Source organism: Sminthopsis crassicaudata, chromosome 1 (genome assembly GCF_048593235.1).
Source record: "Sminthopsis crassicaudata isolate SCR6 chromosome 1, ASM4859323v1, whole genome shotgun sequence".
NCBI classification, from domain to species: domain Eukaryota; kingdom Metazoa; phylum Chordata; class Mammalia; order Dasyuromorphia; family Dasyuridae; genus Sminthopsis; species Sminthopsis crassicaudata.
Window position 1 is genome coordinate 447,428,269 of NC_133617.1, and position 16,022 is coordinate 447,444,290.

At 35.6% G+C, this 16,022-nt stretch overlaps 1 long non-coding RNA gene across 1 annotated transcript in view; it reads right to left on the bottom strand.

Annotated features, from left to right (window-relative positions):
* Positions 1-16,022, bottom strand: part of LOC141550267 (uncharacterized) — a 51,466-nt gene that overhangs the window by 35,201 nt on the left and 243 nt on the right. Inside the window, exon 2 of the long non-coding RNA XR_012484561.1 lies at positions 15,782-15,941. This is a non-coding gene — a long non-coding RNA (uncharacterized LOC141550267). The remainder of the gene's footprint in view (positions 1-15,781; positions 15,942-16,022) is intronic.

Sequence of the window (16,022 nt, forward strand, 5' to 3'; positions counted from 1 at the left end):
GAAGAGAGAGAGAGAGAGAGAGAGAGAGAGAGAGAGAGAGAGAGAGAGAGAGAGAGAGAGAGAGAGAGAGAGAGAGAGAGAGAGAGAGAGAGAGAGAGAGAGAGAGAGAGTGTGTGTGTATGTATGTGTGTGTGTGTGTGTGTCGGGGGTGGAGAGGATGTGGAAAGAGGCTCCTCATTCCATCAGTTTGTCTTTATCTTCTTTTGTAAGCACGATTCCTGCAAAGTCATCCCCGCCCCAACCCGAGCTACTATCACTTCGCCTCTCATCCTCTCCCCCCCTCCCTTCATCTTAGCTCCCCGAGTTGGGGTGCAATATGTTCTATGTATAGAAACTGATGTCACCCACACGTCCTACTCTGCAGTGCCTTAGTGGGGGGGGCCGATGCTTCGAAGGTTTTCATTGTATTCTTGGGGAGTAGGGAAGGAGAAGGAGGTGGGGAGGATGTGGAGAAAGTAGTGTGGTCCCCCGCCCTTATCCCAATCTCGAAATCTAGGAGCTGGATGCGCGGAAGACAGTCACAACACATACAACGTGGCCAGGTGGAGGTGGAAAGCTGGCAGCACACTGAGCTATCAGCCCACCAAAAAATGCACTCAAACCCTCCTCAGCCCTTTCTCTCTCCCTTTCTCCGAGGTGAAAGTGCTAATTTCAGGATTGCTCACGTGGGCCCAGACGCCCAAAGCTCCTAGCACGAGTATGGGGCGGGTTCTTCATCCCCCAATCTAGGGCAGTTTGTTCAACTGCAGTAAAGGGAGCTAGATGTTCCAGCAGGGAAGGGATTTCTGAGAACTGGGACTGTCCTCAGATGAACTCTCCTCCTGCTGCTGCTGCTGCCTGCGGAACACTTTTTAAAAGGGCGATGCCAAGGCTACCTCCCGATTGAGTGCCTGCAATCCATGACGATCTGCAACAGGAACCGGGCTACCGCCTACCCCTTTCCCTTCTCTCCCCTTCACTGTGCAGAACCTAGCCCAGGTTTCTGTGCAGGGAACTGAATATGGGGTGCTGCGTGCTAAACAATTTCTTGCAGATGCATGAACGGGTGGCCTTTCTCTGCCTTACATGAAAAGACTTTGGGGGGCGAAGGGCAAAGGGGAGATTTAAAAAGCTGCTTTTAGCTGATTGCTGATTGTGGTTGTGCTGAGCAGAAATTATGGCATTTCTCTCATACTTAAGACAGTCCTTATACCCTTCTCCCCTTCCCCATTCCCAGCTACTTTGGATTTTATTTTCGGATGCAATGGAGATTTTTCACTAGATAGCATTATAATGCCATTAGCAATACATATTCAAGTTTTCCAGGAGTTATTCATTACCTTCTTCCCTTAGCATCTCAAACCCTATCCCACAACACTTCACAACAAATAGAAATTTTATTTCCCCGGTAGCTTATATTATTATTATATTAATTATATTATATGCCCAGATGGGATAACTGAGCCAATAGGGTCACCAAGGGGAAGGCCTGGAGCCAGACTGGAAAATTCCTCTGACCCACTCAGGTTCAAAAAACAAGATATGTTTTGACCCTTTCCCTCAGTCCATGGAGCCCATCTTCTGACTTCTCTCTAGAGACTGGGGATTCTTTTCAACTCCCTCCCACAAGTAAGAAAAATAACAGCTGTCTAAACCGATGAAACCTATAGACTGAGATTCCTTCCTCTGAAAGGTATGTTACCCTAGAGCTAGAGGAAAGAAAAGTTCTTGAAGGGGATAGGGGAAAGGAAAAACTTGGCATAGCCAACAGGCCAGTGCAATGACTGATACTGCGCCTCCAGGCTCTCAAATCATTTTGGAGACAAAAAAAAAAAAACAACAACAACAAAAAAGAAAACCCCACAACTTTTTTTTTTTTAAATCCTGATAATTTAGCTTTATAATTTGTTGGGGAGGGGAAATGGGGGAGAAAAGGAGAAAAATTTGGAACACAAGGTTTTGCAAAGGTGAATGTTGAAAACTATCTTTGCATGTATTTGGAAAAATAAAATACTATTTAAAAAGGACTAATTATCCCCTCACAACTTAATAGTATTTTATTTTTTCCAATTACATGTAAAAATAGTTTTCAACATTTCCCTCCCTCTTTTCCCTTCCCCAAGACTACAAACAATCTGATACAGATTATACATGTAGAATCATATTAAACATATTTCCATATTAGTCAAGTAATGGAAAAAAAATCAAAACCAAAAAAAGAAAAAAACAAGAAATTGAAAATAGTATACCTCAATTTGCATTCAGAATCTGGATGTGAATAGCATTTTCTATCTTGAATATTAAAACACTAATTCAAACAACCCAAGGCACACTAGTTTTCATTTTGATTTAGCAAAGAAACTTGAAGCTGGGAGCCATTAAATACTTATTAATTAATTAATTAACATAGGACACAAGCACATCCCAAAGTATGAAATCTACACATAGGCCCTGAGAAGTTGAATAATTTGCCCAAGATCAGTAGGGAGCAAGCTGGAATCTAAACACAAATCCTTCGACTTACTCTTGTGTAATCTGCTATGCTATACTGCCCTGTAACTTTAGCCAAGGTAGTCACCTTTCAGATCTTCAGTTACATAATTTGCAAAATAAAGAAGACTAGATGATCTGTGGCAGGTAGGTGGAAATGGATAGAGTGCTGGGACTTGAGTCAAGAAGACTCTTCCTGAGTTCAAATCCAACCTCAGACATTAGCTATGTGACCCTGAGCAAATCACTTACTTCTGATTGCTTAGTTTCTCCAACTGTAAAATGAGCTAAAGAAGGAAATGACAAACTACTCCATTACCTTTTCAAGAAAACTCTGGCAAAAAGGGTCATGAAGAGTCAAATACACCTGAAAAATAACTAAATAACAAAAAAGATGATCTCCAAGGTCTCTTTTTTCCACAAGTCAACTGATCCAATTAAATCCAGTCAACATTTACTGAAAATACTATACAAAAATTGGCCATACATTAGAGCACAAAACTTTATAATCAAGTGCAGAAAAGCAAAATATTAAATGCATTAGCTCATAATGCAATAAAAATTGCATTCGATAAAGGACAATGGAAAGATAGACTAAACATTACTTAACTAAATGATCCTAAAGAATGAGTGAGTTAAAGAACAAATCATAGAAATAATCAATAATTTCATTAAAAAGAATGACAACAATGAGAGAACACATAAAAACTTTGGGGCAGCCAAAGCAGTACTTAAGGAAAATTTTATATCTCTAAATGCTCAATAAAATAAAGAGCAGATCAATGAATTTGGCATGCAACAACAACAACAAACCTAAAAAAAGAACAAATTAAATATCCCCAATTAAATACCAAATTGAAAATCCTAAAAATCAATGGAGAGATTGATAAAATTGAAAATAAAAAACCCACTAGGCTATTAATAAAACTGGAAGCTGGCATTATTTATTATTATTTTAAAAAACACAACAGTAAAATAGAGAAATCATTGCTTAATTTGATTTAAAAGTAAAGTTCAAAAATGAAAAGAGGGTATTCACCACCAAGGAAGAAGAAATCAAAGCAATTTTTGCCCAATTACATAACATGCCAATAAATCTGTCAGCCTAAGTGAAATGGATGAATATTTACAAAAATATAAATCACTGAGGTTAACAGAAGAGAAAAGAGAAAATAGAATACTTCAATAACCATATTTTAGAAAAAGATATTAAATAAACCCTCAATGAATTCCTTAAGAAAAAATCCCTAGGGCCAGATAGATTCATAAGTGAATTCCACCAAACATTTAAAGAACAATTAATTCCAATATTATATAAACTCTTAAGGAAAACAGCAAAGAAGGAGTCCTAAAAATTCCTTTTACCACACAAATATGATATTGATACCCAAACCAAGAAGAAATAAACCAGAGAAAGAAAACTAAAGACCAATTTCCCTAATGAATATTGATGCAAATTTTAACAAAATACTAGCATGAAAATTACAGTAATATATCACAAAGATGTACACAATGACAAGATAGGGCTTATACCAGGAATACAGGACTGGTTCAATTATTAGGAAAACTATCAGAATAATTGACCATATCAATAAAAAAACCAAAAGAAACCATAGGATTATCTCAATAGATGCAGAAAAAGCTGTTGATGAAATTCTGTAATCATTCCTATGAAAAACACTAGAAAACAAGAATAAATGGAGCTTTCATTAAAATGTTAAGTAATATTTATCTAAAACCATAAGCAAGGATTATTTGTAATGAAGATAAAATAGAAACTTTTTCAGTAAGATAGAACTAGGATCCCTACTATCAACAGTATTATTCAGTGTTATAGTAGAAATGTTAACCATAGCAATAAGAGAAAAAAAAAATGGAAGGACCATTAGAATACGCAATGAAGAAACAAAACTATCATGCTTTTTTCCCCTTTACATTCTTATTTCTTTTTTTCTCAATAGTATTTTATTTTTACAAATACATGCAAAGATAATTTTCAAACATTCATCTCTGAAAAACCTTGGGTTCCAAATTTTTCTCTCTCCTCCTCCTCCCTTCCACCTCCCTAAGACAGCAAGGAATCTGATGTAGGTTAAATATGTGCAATTCTTCTAAACAATGTAATAAAATTACCATAGTTAATAGTATTTGATAAATCCAAAGATCCAGGCTTTAAGGACAAGAACTCAACTGGTGGAAAAACTAGTTTTGGTCTAACATACACCATAAATGACAATGAGATCAAAATGGGTATAGGATTTAGGCAAAAAGGTTTTGCTCAAACAAAACCAATGCAGCCAAGATTAAGGACATAACTACCCTTGACCAATGGTCACCAATGTTGTCTGCTTCCCACAGGTCACATCACTTCCTGTAAGTATGACCTTTAGAGACTATGTAACTCCCTGCAATCCAAGATCCAAGATCTGATCTTCCAGTTCTGGGAATAGGGATCATGTGACTTAGTCTCAAATTGAGAAAACTTCATTCAATCAGTCCCATTCAGTCCCCCCTCTTTTCCATCCATTTGTAAATTTCATATATATATATATATATATATATATATATATATATATATATATATATATATATATATATATATATATATATATACTATCTGGAAGTAGTGAATAGAAGAGAGTGTCCTATGAAAGAGAAACATAACATAGATCCCCAGTATGGAGGAGCAAAATCTGATATCCCCTTTGCTGTCCCTCCCCAGCCCCCAGGATTGTACTGTAAGTCATCAGGATTGTGCAAAGAGAGCAGGATGGTATAAGGTGAGTTGAGGTAGTACAGTGGAATGAACACTGACTGGAGTTAGAGAAAATAGTTTCACAGTCTGCTTCTAATGCTTGCTACTTTTAGGACTATAAAATACAAACCATATGACTATGGTTTCCTCATGGATTGAACTATATCATGAAGTCCCTACCAACTCTAATGCTAAATATATTGTTTATTACCTAGTCTTTTCTGTGTAATTAAATCTTTTTTTTTATTTTATAATTATAACATTTTTTTGACAGTACATATGCATGGGTAATTTTTTTACAACATTATCCCTTACACTTACTTCTATTCAGATTTTTTTCCCTTCCTCCCCAACCCCCTCCCCCAGATGGCAAGCAGTCTTATATATGTTAAATATATTACAGTATATTCTAGATACAATATATGTGTGTAGAACCGAATTTTTTGTTGCACAGGAAGAATTGGATTCAGAAGGTAAAAATAACAGTTTACATTCATTTCCCAGTGTTCCTTTTCTGGATGTAGCTGGTTCTGTCCATCATTAATCAATTAGAATTGGATTAGCTCTTCTCTATGTTGAAGAAATCCACTTCCATCAGCATACATCCTCGTACAGTATCATTGTTGAAGTGTATAATGATCTTCTGGTTCTGCTCGTTTCACTCAGCATCAGTTGATGTAAGTCTCTCCAAGCCTCTCTGTATTTCTCCTGTTGGTCATTTCTTATAGAACAATAATATTCCATAACATTCATATACCATAGTTTACCCAACCATTCTCCAATTGATGGACATCCATTCATCTTCCAGCTTCTAGCCACTATGAAAAGGGCTGCCACAAACATTTTGGCACATACAGGTCCCTTTCCCTTCTTATCTTTTTTTTTTTTTTTTTTTTTAAGCTTTGTGAATGTGAGTGCTTATAAGGGAAGAAGCTGGTTGCAACCCTTCAGGGAGTACCAAGTATTGAAGTTCCTAAATTCTATCTATGTAGGAATTACAGAGCAAGAGCAAAAACAGCAGAGAAAAGAAGGATATTTAGAAATTATTTCCCCCCAAATCTTACTTTGTATAAAATTGAAGGGTGGCATTATTTTATGGTATATATGCACACACATAAAATATACCTATGTATACTTATATATAGTTGCATTTTGATATGCAAACATATAATGTTATATATAACATATATTATACATAATATAGAACACATGCATATTGTATGTTGCATGTAATATGTGAACATATGCATATTATAAGTGTATATTCCTTTTAAAAATGTTTCATTTTTCAGTTCTGGCATGTATTTGGACCAATATGACAATTTCTTTTAATCTCCTTTATCTTGCTCCTAGAACTTTTCTCTATGATCTCTCTTTCTTCTTCCCTTTTAGTTCTTTAAAGATATAAGGATTTTTAATGCACCACAAACTTCAAGAATGATCCAGAGCAATTCTTAGGAAAATCCATTTCTTTCCCAATTCTTTCCTCCGTATTTTTTTCCTCTGAGTGAATGGTAAGGATTTTATCAGAACAAAATTTCCTATTGAAAGAAACAATTGGGTATTTGGGCCTATTTGATTTTGAACTGAAATTTTCCCCAAAGGAAATGTTGTATATTTTAAAATTTTATGTTCAATGAATACTTATTTTTATTTTGAAGGAGAAATTTGAATGTGTGTAATTTGTTGGGTAAATTGCCAAAATAGCACAAGATTCCCAGGCCATAAAACTCTAGTTCTATAGCAGAGTTCCAACAAAAAGATTCATACTAGGAAGTGGCTTTGACTTCTTTAGGATTCTTTTTATTGGACCACATGCTAAGTATAACCTTAGCCTGTTCTCCTCAGAGTTCTAGTACAGTTCCAGTATTGGTGAGTGGAGTGAATTTTGTTTGCTGTCAGTAGTACAGTATTTATTACTTATTAGTAGTGATGTATTAAAGTTCTGAAGCAATTGCTAATATTTGTGCTTATCTAAGTAAGCCAGCAAACACTTAATGCAAACAATATCAAACAAGCAGTAGGTGCCGTATGGTACCCTGGATAACAAGGGTGGCCCTGGACCCATTATGAAACAGGTAAAGTTGGTGTTTGGCCACCCTGTCTGCAATTTTGTAATCTTGTTTCCTCATCCTATTTTATGCCATGTGTCTGTGGCACTCAGAATCCACAAAATCTGCTATAGGAAAGGATGGGAAACAATAATAATAATATGTATTCACATAGCATTTAAATATTTATAATTTAACATTTATATATAACTACTAGCCTAAATATTATCGTTCCCATTTTACATATTATTATCCAGTGATAACAACAACTTAAGTTATTACCCTTTCCAGGGGAATTTGCATTTTAACCTTAAGCTAAAGAAGTACTGAAATATGAAGTACCACAGGGGAGATTATGTCAATTCTTCCTGATAATATATTTGAGTACCTATTCTGTATTGAATTTCTAGGTCCCATCAATATGTTTCTGTTCCTAAAGTGGAAGACGTTAAGTGACTGTAGCAGTGTTTCATGCTTAATCAGTCCTCTGAAGTAGAATTGTGATACTGAGTGGGCTTCCATCATCATCATCATCATTATTTGTGGCACCTACTATGTGCCAAGTACTAAGTGACATACAATTATTATCTCATTTGATCTTCACAACAACTCTAGATGATAGGTACTATTATTATCCCCATTTTATAGGTGAGATGATAAGAAAGATAAAAATTAAGTGACTTGCCTAGGATTATAGAGCTAGTATATATCTGATGTCAGATTTAAACTCAGTTTTTCCCTAACTTCAAGACTGGTGCATTAGCTATTGAATAGTCTCAATACCTCTCACCACTATCAGCTCTGATAAATGCAAGATGAGGCCAACAATAATATATATATAATATATAATATAAGGAAACAATTTCCATTCCTTTCTTATTCTCAATCATTCCATTCATAAGGTATTGTGCTAGGACACAGATACAAAGTATAAAAAGGGGAGATAAGATCTGGTGAGATCTGCAGTCCATGAAGGAATGAAAAGTCGGAGGCAAAGAAATGTAACAGGGGAGACCTCCAGAAGCAAAAACCAACAATCTCTATCTTAGAAAGGTTCTGATGCTTGGATGCATATCTTAAACTGCATCTGAAGAGACCATCAAGATCATAAGCTTATCTAGCACCCACACCACATTCTTTGTCTCTAATTCTCCATTTGAAGATCCATTGGGGAATATGAAAAGGTAACTAAATTGAGACTGATCCCTCTAGTAAAGTTTGCCTTTTGCTTCTGAACCCAGTTGTTGTCCTTTGTTCTGGAAGAGGACCATGACATCAGGGAGATGATGCCATGACATGCAACTGAATTGGATTTAAGTGAAGGAGGGAAGTGCAGTTACCAGCATCACTTTCTCCTCTGGGGTCATCGCTCCTATCTTATGCCTAGAAGTAGCAGACCTTAGACACAAAGTCTGAGCAAGTGAAAGAGGACTAGTCTAGGCTAAGTTTCTTTCCCTAGTTGAAAGAGCTCCATAGCACTCTAGCTGATAAGGGAAATCTAATACCACAACTAAAGAAAGCCCAGTACCCCCTTACCATGCCAGTGGAAAAAGACTGCATTTGCCCACAGAGCCCAGGGGATAGACCTATCCAGCAAAGATGCAGTGCCCTGAAAATAGTTCAGATGCCATACAGCTTGCCCATTTCTATCCAACAGTAGAGCAGCTTGGCTCTTATGAATATGGGAGACTGGAAGAATGGTAATGGCCTGCAACAAGATCAGGGAAGTTTGGAAGAGGGAAGGGCAGAGATAATAAGTTCTGTTTTTAGATACTCTGGGACATCCTGTTTTTCACATCCAATAGGCAATTCACAATTCAGGATAGAAGTTTTACGTATTCAAAAGAAGTTTTGATCCCACTATTCCTTTACCTTGTTATCATTATATAATTTTATCATCATTGTTCATTTTCTTTAAAAAAATTACCTCAAAACCAGGGAAGTTTTCATCAGAAGAAATAATAACTGACTTTTCTACATAGAACTTTATATGGTTTGCAAAAAATTTTATACCATTATCTTATTTGAACTTTGCAACCAGGTGAAAATGGCTAATTCAACACTCAAGAATTACCCAGCCCAACACTCTTAGTTTAGAGATGATATAATTGAGAGCTGAAGTAACTTGCCAGGGTCACATAAAATATTAATTAGGACTCAAATCCAACAGCCTCAAGAAATCTCAGATTCTCAGAGTTGGAAAGAAGTAGTGTCTAATCTAAAGCACATCAGACCTAAAATATCAACAAGTGGTCTTCTAACCTTTATTCAAAGACCACCAAGAAAGAACTCCCTGCTTTCTGAAGTAGAAATTAAGCTTAAATCTACCTCTGCAATTTTACCTACCATCTGCTTTCTGGGACCAAGAATAAGAAGTGAAATCCTTCTTCCATATGATAATCCAATACTTGGAAATACCTTATTATGTCTCCCTCTAGCTCTTCTCTGCTCCACACCAAACATTCCTAGTTCTTTCCCTGATTCTCATATGCCATGATCTCAAGACTCTTTAGCATTCTAGGCACCTTCTCCAGTTTATCAGTGTCTTTCCTAGCACCTAGAACTAAACACAACATTCCAGATGTAACCTGATAAGGACAGTACAAGAGAACTGTTACCTCCCTAGTTCTGAACAATTGTGCCACTCTTAATGTTGCCCAAAATCATATTCTCTTTTTTAGCTAGCACCACTGACTGACTTTGAGCTTACAGTCCACCAAAATCCCCAGGTCTTTTTCAAATGAACACCCTTTTAAATATGCCTCTACCATTTTCTTCTCATGATATTAATTCCTATAAAATGTCATATTTCATTTGGTCTAACATTTTAGTCTTGTCAGTTCCCTTTTGAATCCAGATTCTTTCATTCAACATGGTAGTTCTTCTAGCTACTATATGTCATTTATAAATTTGCTATCTAGCTTTTTATATAAGTCAATAGATTAGTTAAAAGTATTAATAAAGTTATTAAATGGCATAGGACCAGAGGCATATTCCTTTGGCACACAAAGGCAACCAGTTCTAAGGCCACCTAACTGTATTATAATTAATACAGAGAGGTTGGACAAGGAGGCCTATAGGTCAAATGTGACCCAGGATAGTCTAACCCACATTAAAACATAATTGGTAAACAGTTAATAAAATAAAACTGTAACAAAACATAGGCAATATTCCATTTTAAAACTTAAGTCAATATATAGCCTGCCTGAATCTTTATGTAAGGTTTAGTGACCTGTATTTTGTTTGAGTTTGACATGACTGATCTTTAATTTTCAGGTTCTTTTCCCCCACACTTATATCAAGGATGTTCTAAACTCACTCTCCAGGAATCAGGCCAGCTGTATCAGCCTCTTATGATAACCCTGAGGGGTTTGAGATGTTACTTCTCTAATATTATTGGCTCACATTGGTTCTCAATCAATAACAATGACCAGTGTACCCCATTTAATATCAATTAGCTTTTAGAAAAAAATATTTAGATAAACCACAGCAGAAGAACAAACATTTCCTCCCTATACTCTTTTTTTATTTTTTTTTTTATTTTTTTGCTGCTGAGACAATTGGGGTTAAGTGACTTGCCCAGGATCACGCAGCCAGGAAATGTTAAGTGACTGAGATCAAATTTTGAACTCAGGTCCTCCTGATTTCAGGGATAGTGCTCTATCTACGAGCCATCTCGCTGCCTCATTCCCTATACTCTTGAGATAAGCTCTCCTCCTATGGCATTTCACTCTCTGGGGAGAACATATTCTGGCTGCCTAAGGTCTTTTGTCTTTTAGGTCCTTGTCTGTTTCTACAACTGTAACTAATCAAAGAGTTTGCCATCTACCATATGGTTAGCAGACTAGAATTGGTCTATATGTCTGTATGTATGAGTATATATGCACATACTCATATAAGTGTGTACATATGTGTGATAAATGCAATTAGTATTTACATAACCAAGGGGGGCAGCTAAGGGGCAAAAGGGATATAGAATGCTGGGCCTGGATGTGTGTTTGTATTCGGTAAATACATATGTGTACATGCATATATGTGTATCTACACATATGCCTGTGCATCTATTGTATATATGTGTTTACATATACATATACACACCTAATAAAATAACTAAAGTAATGTAAATTAAAACACAAGACAACTGAACTTTGACTAATTAATAATAATATTAGTAACTAATCTTGGTCTAGGCAAAGAGACACTGAAACATACTCTCTTCCTTTCTGAAAAGAGGTGGGTTGTAGGTAAGGAATTTGGCCTATGCTATCAGCTGTTTTTGCTATATCAAGTGGTTTTGTTTAACTTTTTTGTTACAAAAAAAGGATTTAATGGAGAGTTGTACATATTAGAAATTTACTATTATATAAATATAACACATCGATAAAACTTAAAGAGTATGGCATAGATACATATATACACATACACACAAATACAAAAGATAAGTAAAACTTAAAAATATATATGTGTATGTATATATGTATGTATATACATACATATACATATATATACACACATACACACACACACACACACACACACACACACACACACACATATATATATACACACACATACACTATTATACATACACATATGGATTAGGCCCAGAAAATAAATTCTTCTCTAGAAATTGGCTGTTAACTTTCCCGAAAGACAGGAGGTCAATGTGATAGCCATTGAGTAATGTGTGAATCCCCTTGGAGCCATCCTTATATAGAAGAGGCAAGTAATTCTCACACCCAACTAGGAAAGTAAATGTATTTTTAATCAATTGTTCTGACATTGTGCTTCCTGCAAGATAAACTGATACTAGATGCTTTTCTCAACTATCATGATGGAGAAAGAACTTACAAAATTCAAATCAGTTGTTTTTTCTAAGAGAAAAGCAAATTTTGGAGCTCAAATTATAGCATCACAGAAAACTTATTCTTTATAATGGCACATAATCTATCTTATGAATTAGGAGTCTCTGGCCATATTTCATTTAATTTCATAACATTTTATTTTGTGATAACATAACTACATCATTTAACTGAGGAGGCACTTGCTCTGGTGGAAAGGGAAAAGGTCTGAAAATCAAAGAGATCTGAGAGTTCTAATCTAATTCATAAAATCAACTAGCTGTGTGACCTAAGTAAATGTCTCAACCTTTCTGTTCCTTAATTTCCTCTTCTACCAAATGGGATCAAAGGATTTAGAATCCACATTCTTTATTCTACAGAAAAGTGTGATCAGAGAGATAGGCAGATTAGAAACTGAAGCCTCAATTCAATAGAATTGTGACTGAAAAAAACCATCCAAATCCAGAGAGAGAACTATGGAGACCGACGGTAATCAAAGCATAGGATTTTTACCTTTGTTTGTTTGTTTGATTGGTTGTTTTTTTTATTCCCTTTTTGACCTAATTTTTCTTGTGCAACATGACGAATATAGAATTATGTTTAGAAGAACTGCACATGTTTAACTGATTTGTATTGCATGTTGTCTAGGGGAGAGGAAAAAGAGAAAATTTGGAACATAAGGTTTTTGCAAAGGTAAATGTTGAAAACTATTTTTGCATGTATTTGGAAAAATAAAAATCTATTAGTAAAAAAAAAAAAGAAATAAAGAAACTAAGGTCTTAGAGTAGAGAAAAGATAGCAGAGTAGAAGGACACAATGCAAATGAGCTCTGGTCCACAAATTCCTCTAAACAGATCTATAGTGTGTGAGACCAAATTCTGATGGAGAAATCCAGAATAAAAAAAGTGAGTCTTTTGTTTAGCCCAGATCAGAACAGAAGGACAGCCCAAGAAGTTTGCAGATATAGGTTACAATAAGGGGCTGAAGGGACTACTCCAGGGCTGAGGAGAGGCTACACAACAGCATGAGGAGGATAGCTATCTTGCTAAAATCATAGAGACATAAATACAACCAGAATTCAAAACCATATGTTCTAACATTCAGTATTTCTTTCACTCTCCTCCTATCTCAACAGGCTGTTTTGTCTGGGACCATCATCTCATCATTACAGAGGTTCTCTTCACTTATAAAGACTGGGCCCTTTTCAGTGCCTTCTCAGGATGTTGTGAGAGATAATGAATAATGGTGGTGAAAATGCTGACGTTTGAATATAAAGCCTTATTCATGACATTTTAGAGTCTCTTTCTTCTTACCTTTTTTTTTGGTAGTACTTTCATATGAAAGTTTCCATGTATCTCAAGGAATGTCACAAAATTTCTCAACTAAAATTAGTTCCCTTTAAATAATTTTAGAGCACATGGCCATAAGAAGAGAAAAAGTCATTATATCATCCATTGATAAAAGTTCTCCCATCCTTTCTATTCCTACTAGCTTCATAAACTTGTTCTCATCTTTCTTTCACTATTGCAAGTCTCCCCATTTCTATTCTCTTCACTCTCCAACTCATCCTATATACCACTCCCACACTAATTGTACTAATTCAAAGCTTTAATCACAATCTGTCTACCACCATCCTCTCATTCAAAAACTTTAATGTGCTCTCTCAGGTCAAAGCCTGAACTCAACTTGGCATTTAGAAATCCTTATCTTGGCCTCAACCCATCTCTTACTACATTCTTTCTTTTAGGCCTAAACCCTGATAAAATTAGGTTATTTCCTGAATCTAGCTCCCTTTGTTTACACTGTTCCTATGATACTTACCCATGTTGCCCTAGCTTAGAGTTTTGCTTTGAGGATTCTGGCTCTATTATTCTGAGAAATCATGCCCATTCTTCAAATACTACGAAGACTTTCTGATCTTCTGATTCCCCCTTTCTCTGAACTTTCATAAATGTTTAGCACCTCTATTTTAGAACGCAGGATGACTACAGAGAGGCTTGGAGAGACATACATGAAATAATGCTGAGTGAAATAAGCAGAACCAGGAGATCATTATACACTTCAACAACGATACTGAATGAGGATGTATTCTGATGGAAGTGGATATCTATGTTCAATTGATCAGTAATGAACAGAACCAGCTACACCCAGCGAAAGAATATTGGGAAATGAGTATGGACCACAACATAGCATTGACACTCTTTCTGTTGTTTGCTTGCATTTTTGTTTTTCTTCCCAGATTATTTTTACCTTCTTTCTAAATCTGATTTTTCTTGTGCAGCAAGATAACTATATAAATATCTATATGTATATATATATATATATATGTAAACACATACATATATATGTATATAGTATTTAACATGTACTTTAACATATCTAGCATGTATAGGACTACCTGCCATCTAGGGGAGGGGGTGGAGGGAAGGAGGGGAAAAGTTGGAACAGAAGTTTTTGCAAGGATCAATGTTGAAAAATTACCCATGCATGTGTTTTGTCAATAAAAAGCTATTTAAAAAAAAAAGAACCTCTCATGATAGATACAGTTTTATCCTCCCTTGACTTCTAGTTATCTGGACATGCCTTATTTCTTCTGCTAAAATGTAAAATCTTTCAGGGTAGAGACTCTCATATTCATTTCTGCAGACTCCAACAATGTCTACTTAGTGATAAGCACATAATAAATTGCAATCATTTTTAGTATGAAATGAAGTGCAGAAGGTTGAAAATATCTGAGATGAACATTGAAAAGCTACTTTAAAACTAAATTTTTATCCACTTTATATTTTAAAAACTAATTGGTTGCAAAAATCAGGAACTATTCTTTCAAATATTTAAGTGGACGAAATATTTTTAAAAGATTTTTTCAAAAGTACCTTCTCTCCAAATCACTATCTTTTATGTTTTAGCCACATGAAAAAAATCAATGAACTGTTTTCCCCCACCATTTCCCCAAAACCACTAGGGTAGGCTTTTTTTTTACTGGGTCCTAATAGCGCCTGCTGAAGCAGGAACTATGAAAAATATTTTTTTCTTTTTTTGTATACATCCAAAAACAGATAGGGGGATAACAAGGAAACAAAAAATATTGCATAACAACAACAACAAAATTCAGTTCTGCACATATATATTGTACCTAGGATATACTATAACATATTTAATATGTATGGGAATGCCTGCCATCTAGGGGAGGGGGTGGAGGGAAGGAGGGGAAAATTCAGAACAGAAGGGAGTAGAACGGATAATGTTGTAAAAAAATTACCTATACATATGTACTGTCAAAAAATGTCATAATTATAAAATTAATTTTAAAAATATTGCATAAATTTGAAGGGGAAAATGATTTTGTATATGGGGTATAACATTTTAAACTCAAGTGGCAAAAAGGATTAACTCCCACATCTCTCACCTAAAAAGGTTAGTATGGAACATCCATTCACTCAAAACCTACACTCTTTCCCCCTGAAATGTATGTTTTGTGGATTTTTTTAAAAAATAAGCATTTCTATATATTTTTTTTAATTTTTGCTTTTATTCAAACCAAAACAGTGCTTTCTCTTTCCAGTATTGTAATGAACTTAGCCGGTTTACAAGTGTTCAATACTTACTTTTTGGAAGTCTATTCTGATTGGCTGAGCTAATGTCGGTGACATCAGCCAACTTACTTTTGATTGGGAGGCTCGTTGCTGGGACTGTAGCAGTTGCAGCAAGGCATTTAACTACTTACGGACCGGAAATGGAAATCCAAATTATGGTTGTTATGGGGACGCAGCCCACTGACTGCTTTCGGTGTTACCAAAACACTCGTTTAGAATGGCACCCGGTCTAGCAAAGGGAAAAAAAGTATGTAGAGAAACGACTACCATCTGGCCGAGACGGTTCTAGACTTATCTCCCATCCCCACCC